Raw genomic sequence first — 14,993 nt, 5'->3', positions numbered from 1 at the left:
ACAGGCTAAGCCTCCCCTAATCCAGGCCATGGCCCAGCCCATGATCTGCCCTGAGACCTCGCCTCCATCCCTTCTCCCCTGAAGTTGGTGGAGACTCAGCTCCAGCCAGGGGCAGCTCGAGGCAGCTGGGCCAGGGCTTCACTGGCCTGGGGGGGGGGGCCTGCTCCTCCTGCCATGGGGGGGGCCTAGACTCCCCAAAGTTGGGGTTCACCCACCACCCATGCTGAGAACAATGTATTTGCACCTGGGGGGTCCCCCACTGCAGGAGTGTGTCCTTGCTACTGGTTTATGGACTATTCTGGTGTAGGGCTCTCTCACTCTCTCCTGTTGAAACTGCTCCAATTTGTATAAAATAATTAATCAAAGGAACAGTGACTTGAACTTGATCTTTCACATCACAGCTGAGTGGCCTGCCCGCCTGGCCACAGAGTCAGTTACTCTGTCCTTGATCCCATGAGCATTTGTTACCATCCACAGTGGCATCATTCATTGGGCTAGCCTCTGGATCTCACAAGGCCTTTTCCATCTACTATCAAAAATCTCCCCCCTACACAGGTAGTATTAGAGTCCAAGTTTAAGGCCAGTATGGCCACCATCACTACCTGCACACTAAACCCACAGCCATGGAGTGGACCAAGATCAAATAACCCCTTAACCTTCTCTGGGGTAAACTAAATAGATTGAGCTTCCCTAGTCTCTTGCTATAAGGAAGGTTTTCCAGACAGACACAATAGCCAGCAGTGGTCTCGGTAATGCTATAGACAGAGGCAATTTCACGTTCCTACTCCTGCTTAAAGTTCTTCTCTTATTCATCCCAGGATGGTGTTCACCCTTTACACCCTGACAGAAGCTCATGTTTCACTGGTTATCTACCACAACCTTTATCCTTTGCAGAGCTGCTGCATTCCAAGATACAGACCACATCCTGAAAGCATGACCTACATTCTTTGCTCCTAGCTGTACAGCCTTTTGTTTGGCTGCATTAAAACACATTTCCCAATACTCAAATCCAGGAGAGACAGAGCCAGCCCATCAGCTCCTGCCCAGAGAGCACCAAATTTCTGCCAAGGGAGCCATAAGACCTGTCCTAGCCCAGGACTCTCCCCAGGCTTCTTTCTGTACTCAGACAGGCGCGTGTTGACAACAGAGGCTGCTCAATGCCCTGATGGACTCCACCTGAGCTCAGACAAGCAACTCCTCTCTTTGGGATGTGTCAAACTGAGGCTTCTGTACTCATCTATGAGCCTCTCTTGCCACTGGGAGGTGTCAGCCTCAGCAGCAGCAGGGCAGCGGTGCAAAACACCAGGGCATTAGAGAAGGCACTTCCTGCCTGCCCCACAATAGCTACCATCACCACCAAACTGTCGGTGCCTGATGCAGGCAAAGCCCACTCCATGCATTGTGGGGAGGCAGAAGCAGAAATGCTGCAACTTGGAGCTGGGGCCAGCGGGAGAACCCTGACCAGGGACATCTCCCACTCCCAACCCCCCCGAGCACCAGGGTGCGAGCATTCAACCCGCTCTGCTCAGCTGGGGTCTGGGGAACACCATGCCAAAAAGCCCCCAGTAGGAGCATGAACCTGCCCTCCAGCTGGGGAGTCCTTACCTTTGAGACACCACCCAAGTCTCATCCAGCTGACAAACCTACCCTGAAATGCACAGGGATGGGAGAGGAACAGAACCCACCCAGTGAAAAGGAGAGAGACCAGCTGCCACCCAGCTTTCCTACAGGTCCTTGGCGCATACAGCGCAGGCTTCACGCCCCAGCACCCCTCACACCTCAGCACAAGCTGGGCACGATCTTGGCCCTCTTACCATGATCTCGGCCTGAGCCCACCAGGCCGTGGGAAGGAGACACGATGGAAAATCTACCAGGTGCTTTCAGTAGGTGCCAGTGTAGCATGAGCTCAGCTCCTGGGGAGGGGAGCTCCCAGATGGAGACAGAAGGCTCCACACCAGGGGAGAACCTGACAAGACTTCAAGCAGACATGTCCTGCAGCAGCCACTGCTCCGCTGTGGTGACGTCAGCCTTCCTGGGAGCTGGCAGGCAGGACACACTGTGCATACAGGCTGCAGTGCTCCCAGACTGCCGGGCTCCAGCAGACAGCGGCCCATGTTCCTCACCAGCCACAGCTTGCGTCTACAAATTGAATTTCACACTCATGTGCCCTTGAACAAGACACAGGTGGCTGAAGAACTCTCTGTCACTTGCTCCCCCGCTGCATCTGTCTCCTCTTCTCCCCACCCCACACCTCTCCTTCTTCACTGGGTGGTGGGAGGGGAGGTGGGGCTCACAGCCACCTGCCCCAGTCTCTTGCAGGACACACAGCGAAGGCTGCATTTGGACAGTGCTTGCTCTCTGCTGAGCTATGACCCCCAAGACCCAGACCTGAGCAGCTCCCCTGAAATGGAGGGGAGAGAAGCCCAGAGGGCTGATCCCAAGGACTCAGCACTTCATCGCCAGTTCACAGCCCCATGGCACAGCATTATTTTTGTAAATATCTTCAATAAACAACAGCCATTTCTGCAGTTGGATAAAAATGAAAGGTGCATTGGAGGTTTCCAAAACTCCCAGAAACAACCCCAATTCTCAGCCAAAGCCTCCCTGGGATCAGATAGGATTTCACCCCAAGCACCCTTGTATCCTGTCATGGAGACCAAAAGAGAGGGAGGAAGAGGGAAAAGGGAAGAGAGAGACAAAAGGGTCCTGGCCACCTCGCTATCCTCACACGTAGGCACAGAAAACCCAGGGTAGCTGCACCATGGACATGCAAGGATGCTGCCTGCACCTGCCTGGCTCTAAGAGGAGAGAGCCAAGCTGCTGGCAGAGGCATTCCGTCCCCACCAAAAAAAAAAAAAAAAAAGAACGTGTCTGGGACTTGATCTTCTACTTCTCCACACCTGTGAACAAGGCTGATGATCCAAACAGTTCTGAAACAGGAGCACAGGAATTACCAGACCAGACCAGCACAAGAATCCAGCCCCCAGCACCAGCTGCAAGAACCCCCAGAAGAGAATATCCTTCTACCTAACCCCCATCAACTGGCATTTGCCCCATGCCCAAGGGCTCAGATCCCTCTCATTCTGATCTAATGAAACTCTGGCTGTCACCGACTGCAGCGTGGCAGGGGGTTAGACTACATAACCCTTACGGTCCCTTCTAATCCTATGGTTCTAGGTCACCGTCTAATTGTCTCATTGCTACATGTGTGGCTTCAGTGACACCTTGTGGCAGTGAGTTCCACAGGTCAATTGTGGGGTGTGAAAAAGCATTTCCTTCTCAAGTGTGCTGCCTTTCAGTGTCCCTCCACTGGCCCTTGGTCTTGTGCAGAGAGCAAAGGAGAATGGCCACACCTGATCTCCATTCTCTAAGCTGTTCATCACTGTGGATCCCTCTACCTCACCCTCTTATTTGTCTGCTCTTTAAACAGCCCCAACAGTTTCTCTCTCCAGGTGGTCTCTCAGAACCCTTAATTCTTCTCATTGCCTGCCCTTGAATGCCTCCAAACCCTGCCCCACCCTGGAGATGGGCTGGCCCAGAGGAGCTGTGTCCAGGGAGAGTGCTCATTGATTTGGATAATGGCACTAGAATATTCTCCTGTTACTTTCTTGCAGACCAATAGTTCAGTGGATTCCCTGACAGCAGCTGCACACTGAGCTCAGATTTCATTGTCCTACTGCTCACCAGGATGCTCAGGTCTTTTCCTGATTTAACATAGAACCAGTGACAAGTCTGAGGCGTTCGTTCTTTCCGCAACACGTAAGTGAAAGTTTATGGGGAGGGGGGCAGACAAGGGCAGATCAAACTGAGATCAAGACCATGTTCTTAAGTCCACAGTACCTGCCATACAGGGGTAACCCCCAGAGACAAGGCGCACAGATCATCTGATCCTGCTGCCAGCACACTCTGCAGAAGCTCCGGTGCCTGAGGAAGCCATGGAGAGGTAGTGTTAAGAGGCAGATCCCAGGGGACACCAATGCTTCCATGGCACTAAAGCAGCTTCAAGTAATTTGTCTGTTAACAAACCACACTCAAATCTGCAGCAGGTTTGGAGACAACTGAATACAGGCCTACTAGAGATGTGATCAACAGCCTCTATGTAACTAGGAACCCAAGTGAGAGAGCCAAGCGGTGACAAGAACGGGGAAGGGACCTGTGAACCTGCCAAGCCAGGAATACTGCCACCCCAGGATGGAGAGGGGAGGGCCTAGTGCACAGGATCACAGCACCACCTGCAGACGAGGCAGAGGCTCCTTTGCTCCAGGGCAGGAGGGATGGACTACTTGTGAACCCTGCAGCCCAAGCAAGGAGTTTCTTGGGCCTGGGAGGACCCAGGGAATGATTTCTCTTGCTGCAGTCCCAAGGGGAGAGAGCTGCCTGAACCACAGGCGTGAGCATTTATGGGGTCAGCAGAGGCCAAGGTCAGAACCTGCAAAGGGGCTGACCCACCTTCCCCCAGTCCCTAGCAACTCTCTATCATTCACCGTGTCCCTGCTCAGATCCCTGAGTCAGGTCTGCCCCTCCCCCGACCCAGTCAGACCCTGGATTCGGATTGTGCAGCTCCGGACATGCTCCCCATCCCCCAGCCTGTGCAGAGGAGACCAGCAACCCCTACTCATCGCTCTGCGTGGGGAGGCCTCCTCCAGGAGAACCAATCCGATCTGTGGGACTGGGAGCAGTGGGAGATCCCAGCTATCAATGCTTGCACAGCCCCAGTCATTCCACACTGCAAGCCAGGGGCTGACTGAATGCAAAGCAGAGACAGGGACTGTGGAGGGGGCAGGACTGATCCCTCTCCACAACGCTCCCTGCTGGCATGTGTGTCACCAGCTGGCGCAGCTTCCCAGAACCCCAATTCCACCCTAATCTCTGCACCATTTTGAACGCACCTGCCTCTTGCTGGAGATTCTTCTTGGGTGTGACAGTGAATTCCTGTGAGGGCAAGGGACAGGGGAACTGGCAAGTCACAGCAAGATGAGCAAAGGCTAAGGGAAATGGCTGCTCTCTCCTTTTCCCCACGGAGCATGGCTATAACACACCCTCCACCCAGCCGGTAGCACTGCTTGGCAAAGAACGGCTGGGAGTACTAGGGAATTCTTTGTCTGGATGGCCTAATTTCTGAGGCAACAGCATGAAGTGCGCAGAAGGAAGATGATGCACAAAATTACCCCCCGCCATGCCCCCACAGGGAGAAAAGCAGCTCTGAGCCAAAACACGGATGCAGCCATATCCCAAGATGCCAGCATCCCTGGCACACACAGAACCCGCTTCTCTTCTGGCTGCCCTAACAGAACTTGCCCATTGCACTAGCATTGTGGAAGGGTTTGGCTGCTAAAGCAGTTAGGTGGAACCTGCTGTCACCAGTACACAAACAAAGGGCACTCCTCTCTGATCAGCCAGCCGGCATTCGGGAAGGATGCTTCCACTGTTCTGTCAACATACAGGACCAGCCTCTTCAAATATTATCTTGTGTCCACAAATACCCTTCCCTGAGTGCAGAATGCCATCCACGCTGATCCGTGAAACAGCCTGAACACTAGGGTCTGCCAAGGCCACACCACACCCTACGCACAGTCTCCAGGCCAAGGTTCTGCCCCAAACTCACTGCCACGTGTCTTGCTGCTTAGGCTGACAGATCTGCATGAGAAGCCAAGTGTCTCCTGTGGGCAACCGGGCTGTGAGGTGCTTGGAGGGGACACCCTTACCCAGGACGCGGTTGGGATTGCAGACTTTACTCACTACTACATTGTGATGTAGGGCAGAGAAACATTCAGACACACATTGAATTTACAGCAGCAGTGTCTGATACCACCTGGAACAAGGCCTCTTCACATTGGGGGAGACAGGAGAGAAAACGCACAGAACTCTGAGTAAAATCGGCCCCTCCTCATGCTGAAGAACAGTCAACTGCCTTGAGGGCTGAGCCCACCAATCTGCCCACATGACCAACTGCCTGGGACAAGCACCGCAGGTCACACCCCCACCTCCAGTTTTATCAATGAGTCACCCAGACAACCCTGGGCCATGCAGTGAACAGAGCCCATCCATCCAAGGGCCCAGTAAGCGATGGCTCTTCAGCTAAAGGCTGGACAAAGTGCTCTGTAGCCCATGAGTAATTTACAGTGGAGACTTGAATGGAGGCAGGGCCTGTTGTGCAAGTTCTATGACATCTCTATAGGACCCCAACAATCCCAGCCCAGTAACCCCGTCCAGACAAATATCACACACATCTCTGGTTGCTGTGGATTCCCCCAGAGTTCCAGACAGTGCTAACAGGAGCCATTACTCCCCATTGCATAGCTGTTGCCTCTCTGCAGTTTCTCCCAAGTAAAGCAGAGATTGCCCCAAACGGCTTGGATACACAGTTCAGCTGTGGTGAGAAATACAGGCACATTTATTTATGCATTCATGTTACATACACACGGCAGCATCCTTCTGAGGAGGCGGGAGGAGGGCACTACGCAGATGGCAATGGAGCTGAACAGACAATCTGCTCCCAGTTAACAATTCTGGCGCTCAACAAGTGTAGAACCAGTCAGACCAGTTAGTGCAGTGTCATTTTGCCTTCTCTACTGTACATGCTCCCCACACACAGCTCGGCAGGTGCCCCTCAGTACCAACCCACAGCCCTCCCACTGTTCCACCTGAGCTCCCCACACACTCTACCACTGCTCCTCAGTCCTGCCCTGCAGCCCCATAGGCTATTCCAGCCGGAACCCCTCCTGATCAGACTTCTAAGCAGACACAGCCTGAGCCAGATACCATGGCTTTGTGATGTCAATCTCATTTTCACCTGACCTAAGGCAGATCTGAACCCAGGATTCAGAACAATGAAAGGCCTCAGAGGTGCAGGCTTGTTCCAAATGCCATCAGCAACGAACTGATCTTAAGCACACGCAGGAGCCACATCTACCACAGCAACAGTCTCTTTCAATTCCCACCCCTGCCATGCAGCATTCCCATTAAAGTGAATTTCCAGCCTTTCTGGATGGCAAAAGCCTAATTCTAAGGTATTTATCTGGCCTCCACTGTTGTAGTATCTGGGTGCCTCCCTACATCTAATGTCTTTACCCTCACATACCCCTGAGCAGCAGGGCAAGGCTATTCTCCCAGTTCCACAGATGGGGACAGAGGTCCAAAGAGGCCAAGGGACTTGCCCAAGGTCACATAGAGCATCTTCTGGTGTCTTCTGAGTCCCAGAGAGCTCCCAAACCACTTGGCTATCCTTTCTCTCTGACTACAGATGGACACACATACAAATTAGATGAACATTGCACACCTATGTGCATGTGCACTGACCGTGGCTATTTGACACACATTGGGTAACTGCACACACTATTTGCTAATTATGGTCATTTGAACTCAATTTCCCAAGGAGACCACCTAAAGTATTTAAAAATAAGTCCCAACAGCACAGAGATACAAAGTGTCCCATGCGCCTCAATGGTGTTAACTCTGAAACCCAGGACTGGATGTCCAGAACTGCAAATGTGCAGGCATCCAGCTAATCTCGGCACCCTAACTGCACATGTCATTGTGGTAACAGCACAGTTGGCCATGTGAATGTGCTAACTGCGAATGCAAATTAAGCAAATACATGCATAATGCTAAAAATGCGACCTCTAAATGTCAGCACTTAACTATTTCCCTGCAGATCATTTTAGAAGTATCCAGCTAATGAGTGGATTCTACACGGTTGTTGATTTCAGTAGCTGGTATCAGGGTCCGAAGAAAGGTGGGGTGGTTGCATGGGACAAGGTAGACTAAACTGGGGAACTAAGAGTTCAAATCTCTCCCCTCCAAAAATGTAACCACCTCTGCTGCTGCCTAGAATGGGGATGTAGATGTTCCCCCATTTGGCTGACAGGAACCCAAGACATTTCCCATTCCTTCCTGGGGACCCACCTGCCCCTTACACAGTGGGCAAAAACCTCTAGCTTTCCACCAGCTTCCTCCTACACGGCAGTGACGGGGACAATAGAAACTAGAGCAACACACGGAATATAGAGAACCATGCCAACACTATCAGGGTCAACAACAGGGAACTGAGCACAGGCTCCATCAAAGAGAGCACAGATACTTCCAGGGGCTGCCGCAAGGAGCACATGGCCCTGGTTCTCTGGCAGCTTTTCATAACAGAATTAAGGGTCTGGGAATGGCTCCCAAGCCCTGAAGGCCTTTAAATATCTAGAGAGAAGAAAGAAGCAAGAACTTTATCTGAAGGGTGTTGCAACTCAGGAGGGAAAGCTGCCCCAAACAGATCTCGTGCTGGTTGCAGATTCCAACAGGGACATGCCAGGGGCTGGGCTATGCCAGTGGGAGGAGGGGGCTGGGCTACAGAGCAGGCAGGGTTCTGGAACCTGGGGGACTGCGAGCTGCAACAAGAATGAGGCTAGCCTTTTGATCATCAGATTCTCTGTGCCTCCTCTGCTTCTAACACCTTCCACTTCTCAGCAGAAAAAGGCTACCTCATCTTTCCAGTAACATTCTACACACCCTTCTCCTTTAGGGGTCTGCACCGACCACAGCCTGGAAACTACTCTTCTCCCTCCTGCTGCTGATGGCTCCTTCTAGCTCCAGATGCTGGTTAACCTCAGGGAAGCCTTCAGTACGAAGGACTGCACATCTGTAGGGCTCCAGAGCACCTGAGCCCAACTCTCAGGCTGAGGTGATCAATAGTGAGGTAATCTGCAAATACTGCAAGTGCACATACAGATCGGGTAAATCACACTTCCTGTCAGTAACCAGCCCGGGCCGGGGAAACTAATGATCCAACCAGCAGACCAAATTCGGTGATGGATCTTGGTCACGTGCTACCTGAGGCACATTGTACATATGCTAAGAAAAAGAAGTGCTTGTGCAAATCTTTGTACGCAATTACCCAACTCACAGCCTGAATAAGTGTGCGTGCAAGTTGGACGTAACATTGTCCAATTGCTTTGCACACCCAAACATACTACATTCTGGCCCACAGAATCACACAAGTTGAAGTGGAAATCCTCCTTAGCCCACGGGACCCAGGCCTCAATGCCTATGCATTTTTCATACTGTCCGACTCTGTTTTAAAGCAACTAGGCTTCCCCTCTCCCAGCCTGGCCCATCTTACCATCAGGAAGGGGCTCCTATTTCTACCCCTAATACCTCACTCAAGCCTTTTTCACCAGGCGTGTTAGCACCCTGCAAACATCTTGGACCAGCTCCTTACTCACTTACTAGAAGAGCTACACCACTGCCACCCCCTATCATTTTGGCCAACTTGTTCTAGTGCTGAGGGTCCAAACACGAACACCACCTTTGAGCCAGCGCCTCCTCAGAGCCAGACATCTCACCTTGCAAATTACTGTCTAGTTTTCTGCCCCTTCTCGCCCATCTCCCCCTCTCCTTGGTTACTTCCCAACGAAATCCCATTCTATTATTTTCTAACAAGGTTTCCAACCTCTCTGGCCCCTTTGGATCATGCCTTTGGCCTACCTAGTCAAAGACGTCATCCTTGTTTTTAACACTCCAGGACTTGCTCTAGATCGGGGTGGCTAACCTCTGGCTCTGGAGCCACATGCGGCTCTTCAGAACTTAATATGCAACTCCTTGTCTAGGCACTGACTCCGGGGCTGGAGCTACAGCACCAACTTTCCAATGGGCCGGGGGGTGCTCACTGCTCAACCCCTGGCTCTGCCACAGGCCCTGCCCCCACTCCACCCCTTCCCGCCCCCTCCCCTGAGCCTGCCATGCCCTCGCTCCCCTGCATGCCACGAAACAGCTGATCGGGAAGGAGGGAGGGGGAGGCGCTGATCGGTGGGGCTGCTGGTGGGTGGGAGGCGCTGGAAGCGGGGAGCTCATGCGGGGCTGCTGACGTATTACTGTGGCTCTTTGGCAATGAACATTGGTAAATTCTGGCTCCTTCTCAGGCTCAGGTTGGCCACCCCTGTTCCAGATGATCTAATGGACTCTGTCTCTTCCCCCCCATCTAGTCCCTCCTCTCATCTGGCTAGTCTCTTTCCTGTCATTTCAGACAAACATTCCCATCCCATTGTTGGTACAAGAGCCTTCTCCTCAGCAGCTCTGTCTTTACCCCTCCCCAGTGGCCATACAACGGGGCTATAATTAATGATTACATAACACTTAGTGTACCAGTAGTTTAGAAGGCTCATTACAGAACTTTGATCAGAAACATTCTCTGCCCTGAAGAGCTACCAATCTAACAAGACAAGAGATCTGTGCAGGGAGGGAGAGGATGCCCAGCAGGGAGTGACAGACCTGTTCAAGATGTAGGGGTCAGCATGGCAGCAGGCACAGAGCTGGATGCAAGAAAAGGAGATGCCAGTGAGAGGACTGAGAAGTGGTAAAGAAGGAGACACAACAAAGGCATAAGAAACAGCTGGAGCAGTGAGGAACAGAGAGCAAGCAACAGGCACATTGGAAATACAAAAGGAGCAATGCCATTTGGGACAGAATGGTGTGAAGACAGGGGAGGGGCAGAGGGGAGATCGCAAGGGCTTAGACTAAAAGTGTAGCAGTGTAAACAGTGAGCAAAAGTGGAAAAGAGGCATCAACAGGGCGATGTGGATTACGGCTCTGCTGAACACCCAAGGCTATGGGGTATTCAGCAGAGGCGGGAGCTGAAGCCATGGGAGCAGCCAGGTGGGTCAAGTGAGAAGACAGGACAGAACCCTGAGGAGAGAAAATCACTATGCTCTCAAATGAACTCACACAGGAAAACGATAAAAGACAAAGGACAAACCCTTTTCACAAAGTGATCACTCTTTATCTGACCTATCAGTCTTTGTCCTCAAAGGACACCTGCACAGCACTTCGAAAAGTGGGAGCTTAAACTCACAACTTTGTTAGACACTAAGAATCATGGTCTTATATGCAGACACTGGATTTATAGCTTATTACAACAATCTAACCCACTAACCCCCCTTTTTGTCCTATGACTACAGGAGTGTTAATGGGCCACTTCACCTTGAACGGTCCCATACAGAATTAAAAAATGGATTAAAGCTGATGTTAAAAAATTACGTAACAAACAAGTTAAGAAAAGAGTGTCTGTACTACTACTTAGACGAAGCTATCTGTTTGATCTCGTGTTTAAATGGTCAGACCTGAAGAAGAGCTCTGTACAGCTCTGGCGTCCCTCTCACCAACAGAAGTGGGTCCCATAAAAGATATTACCTCATCCACCTTGTCTGGCTTACACTGGCAGGAGTCAAGACTACCTCAGACCCAGACTAACACCACCATTCCCATCACTACACAATCCTGCCCAGACACCGAGACCTGCGCAGAGAAAGAGCTTATCATTATAATTATTTGAACAAGGCATTTTTCATAAGCACCAAGCTGCTTTACAGAACCACTGACATGCAGCCACCCCTAGGCAGAGGCCTAGCGACTACACAAGTGCACAGCAAGGATACCCGCATTTTAGGACGGGAAGTGAAGAAGAATCCCACCCGTTACAGGAGGAATTGAGAGAGACACAATGCAATTGCCGAGACTGGCACATACCCCAGGCAGGGGGCTGCCCCCTGCTTCATCCTGCCAGCGCACAGGTACCATGCCTGCATGGGCTGCAGCTGGACACCCGAGGAGGATGACATGGGTTTGGCGGGGTCGGAACAGTCGGGCACACTTTATCCACAAGACACCTTATCTGACTAACCCACAGCATCATCCCGCCCGCTCCTCTGGCCCGCGGCCGGCCGGCCGGCCCAACCGCCATACACTTCTCCGGCGAAGCCAGAAGCGGGGCGCGTTCGCGGGCCCAGGCAAAGCTCGGGAAGGCGAGCCCAGCCCCTCCGCCTGCCGGGAGAAGGCGGCCGGGCGGAGCCGAGCAAGGGGCACCCCGCGCCGAAGGAGGGCGGGCGACTTGCTCTGAGCTCAGGCCGTGGCCCGGCCGACCGGGGCCGCCAGCTGAGCGCAGCACAATCCCCCATTCACACCGTCACCATGGCAACGCCGGCAGCACGGAGCGCCGCTTCCCCCCCCTCCCCAGCCCCCCCCCGGCCGCCCAGCCCAGCCCCCTCCCCTCACAGCCCCCACCCAGCCGCCCAGCCCAGCCCAGCCCCCCTCCCCTCCCCGCACAGCCCCCCCCCGGCCGCCCAGCCCAGCCCCCCTCCCCTCCCCACACAGACCCCCCCCCCGGCCGCACAGCCCAGCCCCCTCCCCTCCCCACACAGCCCCCCCCGGCCACACAGCCCAGCCCCCCTCCCCTCCCCACACAGCCCCCCCCCAGCCACCCAGCCCAGCCCCCCTCCCCGCACAGCCCCCCCCCGGCCGCTCAGCCCAGCCCCCCTCCCCGCACAGCCCCCCCCGGCCGCCCAGCCCAGCCCCCCTCCCCTCACAGACCCCCCCCCGGCCGCCCAGCCCGGCCCCTCTCCCCGCGCAGCCCCCCCCCAGGCCGCCCAGCCCGGCCCCCCTCCCCTCACAGCCCCCCCCGGCCGCCCAGCCCAGCCCCTCTCCCCGCACAGCCCCCCCCCCGGCCGCCCAGCCCGGCCCCCCTCCCCTCACAGCCCCCCCCGGCCGCACAGCCCGGCCCCTCTCCCCGCGCAGCCCCCCCCCAGGCCGCCCAGCCCGGCCCCCCTCCCCTCACAGCCCCCCCCGGCCGCCCAGCCCAGCCCAGCCCCTCTCCCCGCACAGCCCCCCCCCCGGCCGCCCAGCCCGGCCCCCCTCCCCTCACAGCCCCCCCCGGCCGCACAGCCCGGCCCCTCTCCCCGCGCAGCCCCCCCCCAGGCCGCCCAGCCCGGCCCCCCTCCCCTCACAGCCCCCCCCGGCCGCCCAGCCCAGCCCAGCCCCTCTCCCCGCACAGCCCCCCCCCCGGCCGCCCAGCCCGGCCCCCCTCCCCTCACGGCCCCCCTCCCCTCACAGCCCCCCCCGGCCGCCCAGCCCAGCCCAGCCCCTCTCCCCGCACAGCCCCCCCCCGACCGCCCAGCCCAGCCCCCCTCCCCTCACAGCCCCCCCCCCCGGCCGCCCAGCCCGGCCCCTCTCCCCGCACAGCCCCCCCCCCGGCCGCCCAGCCCAGCCCCCCTCCCCTCACAGCCCCCCCCCCCGGCCGCCCAGCCCGGCCCCTCTCCCCGCACAGCCCCCCCCCGACCGCCCCGCCCAGCCCAGTCCCCCTCCCCTCACAGCCCCCCCCCCGGCCGCCCAGCCCGGCCCCCCTCCCCGCACAGCCCCCCCCCCGGCCGCCCAGCCCAGCCCAGCCCAGCCCAGCCCCTCTCCCCTCACAGCCCCCCCCCCCGGCCGCACAGCCCGGCCCCCCTCCCCGCACAGCCCCCCCCCGGCCGCCCAGCCCGGCCCCCCTCCCCTCACAGCCCCCCCCGGCCGCCCAGCCCGGCCCCTCTCCCCGCACAGCCCCCCCCGGCCGCCCAGCCCGGCCCCCCTCCCCTCACAGCCCCCCCCCCCGGCCGCCCAGCCCGGCCCCCCTCCCCGCACAGCCCCCCCCGGCCGCCCAGCCCAGCCCAGCCCCCCTCCCCGCACAGCCCCCCCCGGCCGCCCAGCCCAGCCCCCCTCCCCTCACAGACCCCCCCCCGGCCGCCCAGCCCGGCCCCTCTCCCCGGCCCCCCTCCCTGCACAGCCCCCCCCGGCCGCCCAGCCCAGCCCAGCCCAGCCCCCCTCCCCGCGCAGCAGCCCCCCCGGCCGGCCGGCGCTGTCGGCACCGGGCCTCACTCACCCCGGGGGGCGGCCGCGTGGCTCCGCCATGTCGGGTCCGGGCGGCTGCAGGGGGCCGGTTCCGGAGGCTGCTCCGCTCAGCCCAGCCCGACCCCGCGCCGGAGAGCGCGCAGCGCGTGCACGGCGGGGCGGGAGCGCGCGCTCAGTAACCCCTTCGCCGCCGAGCCCCTCCGGCCCCGCGCAGGGAGCGCCCCGCCCCTGCTCGCGCCCCCCCCACGGCTCCCTCACCAGCCTGCCCCCCAGCCCCCCCGCACCGACCCCCCCACGGCTCCCTCCCAGCCTGCCCCCCAGCCCCCCCGCACCGACCCCCCCACGGCTCCCTCCCAGCCTGCCCCCCCAACCCCCCAGCCCCGACCCCCCCACAGCTCCTCACCAGCCTGCCCCCCAGCCCCCCCGCACCGACCCCCCCACGGCTCCCTCCCGGCCTGCCCCCCCAGCCCCCCCGCACCGACCCCCCCACGGCTCCCTCTCCAGCCTGCCCCCCAGCCCCCCCGCACCGACCCCCCCACGGCTCCCTCTCCAGCCTGCCCCCCAGCCCCCCCGCACCGACCCCCCCACGGCTCCCTCTCCAGCCTGCCCCCAGCCCCCCCGCACCAACCCCCCCCACGGCTCCCGCACCAGTGCCATCATTCCCATCCACCAGCTCCTTTAGCACTCTCGGATGCAGCGCATCCGGCCCCAGAAACTTGTGCTCGTCCAGCTTTTCTACATAGTCCCGAACCACTTCTTTCTCCACAGAGGGCTGGCCACCTCCTCCCCATGCTGTGCTGCCCAGCGCAGCAGTCTGGGAGCTGACCTTGTTCATGAAGACAGAGACAAAAAAAGCATTGAGTACATTAGCTTTTTCCACATCCTCTGTCACTAGGTTGCCTCCCTCATTCAGTAAGGGGCCCACGCTTTCCTTGGCTTTCTTCTTGTTGCCAACATACCTGAAGAAACCCTTCTTGTTACTCTTGACATCTCTTGCGCGCTGCATGGTGTGATTTGGCCTTCCTGATTTCACTCCTGCATGCCCGAGCAATATTTTTAAACTCTTCCCTGGTCATTTGTCCAGTCTGCCACTTCTTGTAAGCTTCTTTTTTGTGTTGAAGATCAGCAAGGATTTCACTGTTAAGCCAGGTTTCAGAGTAACAGCCGTGTTGGTCTGTATTCGCAAAAAGAAAAGGAGTACTTGTGGCACCTTAGAGACTAACCAATTTATTTGAGCATGAGCTTTCGTGAGCTACAGCTCACTTCATCGGATGCATGCCGTGGAAACTGTAGCAGACTTTATATATACACAGAGAATATGAAAAAATACCTCCTCCCACCCCACTGTCCAGCTG

At 57.2% G+C, this 14,993-nt stretch overlaps 1 protein-coding gene across 8 annotated transcripts in view; it reads right to left on the bottom strand.

Annotated features, from left to right (window-relative positions):
• Positions 1-13,773, bottom strand: part of NLGN3 (neuroligin 3) — a 122,383-nt gene extending 108,610 nt beyond the window's left edge. For all 8 annotated transcript variants that reach the window (XR_012160653.2, XR_012160655.2, XR_012160654.2 and 5 more), the window contains exon 1: positions 13,670-13,773. The gene's annotated coding sequence lies outside the window, so the exon portion shown is untranslated. The remainder of the gene's footprint in view (positions 1-13,669) is intronic.
• Between the last annotated feature and the right edge of the window lie 1,220 nt (positions 13,774-14,993).

The sequence above is a fragment of the Lepidochelys kempii genome, chromosome 9 (genome assembly GCF_965140285.1).
Source record: "Lepidochelys kempii isolate rLepKem1 chromosome 9, rLepKem1.hap1, whole genome shotgun sequence".
NCBI lineage: Eukaryota > Metazoa > Chordata > Testudines > Cheloniidae > Lepidochelys > Lepidochelys kempii.
The sequence above is the reverse complement of the archived record's forward strand: the minus strand, read 5'-3'. Positions and strand labels throughout refer to the sequence as shown.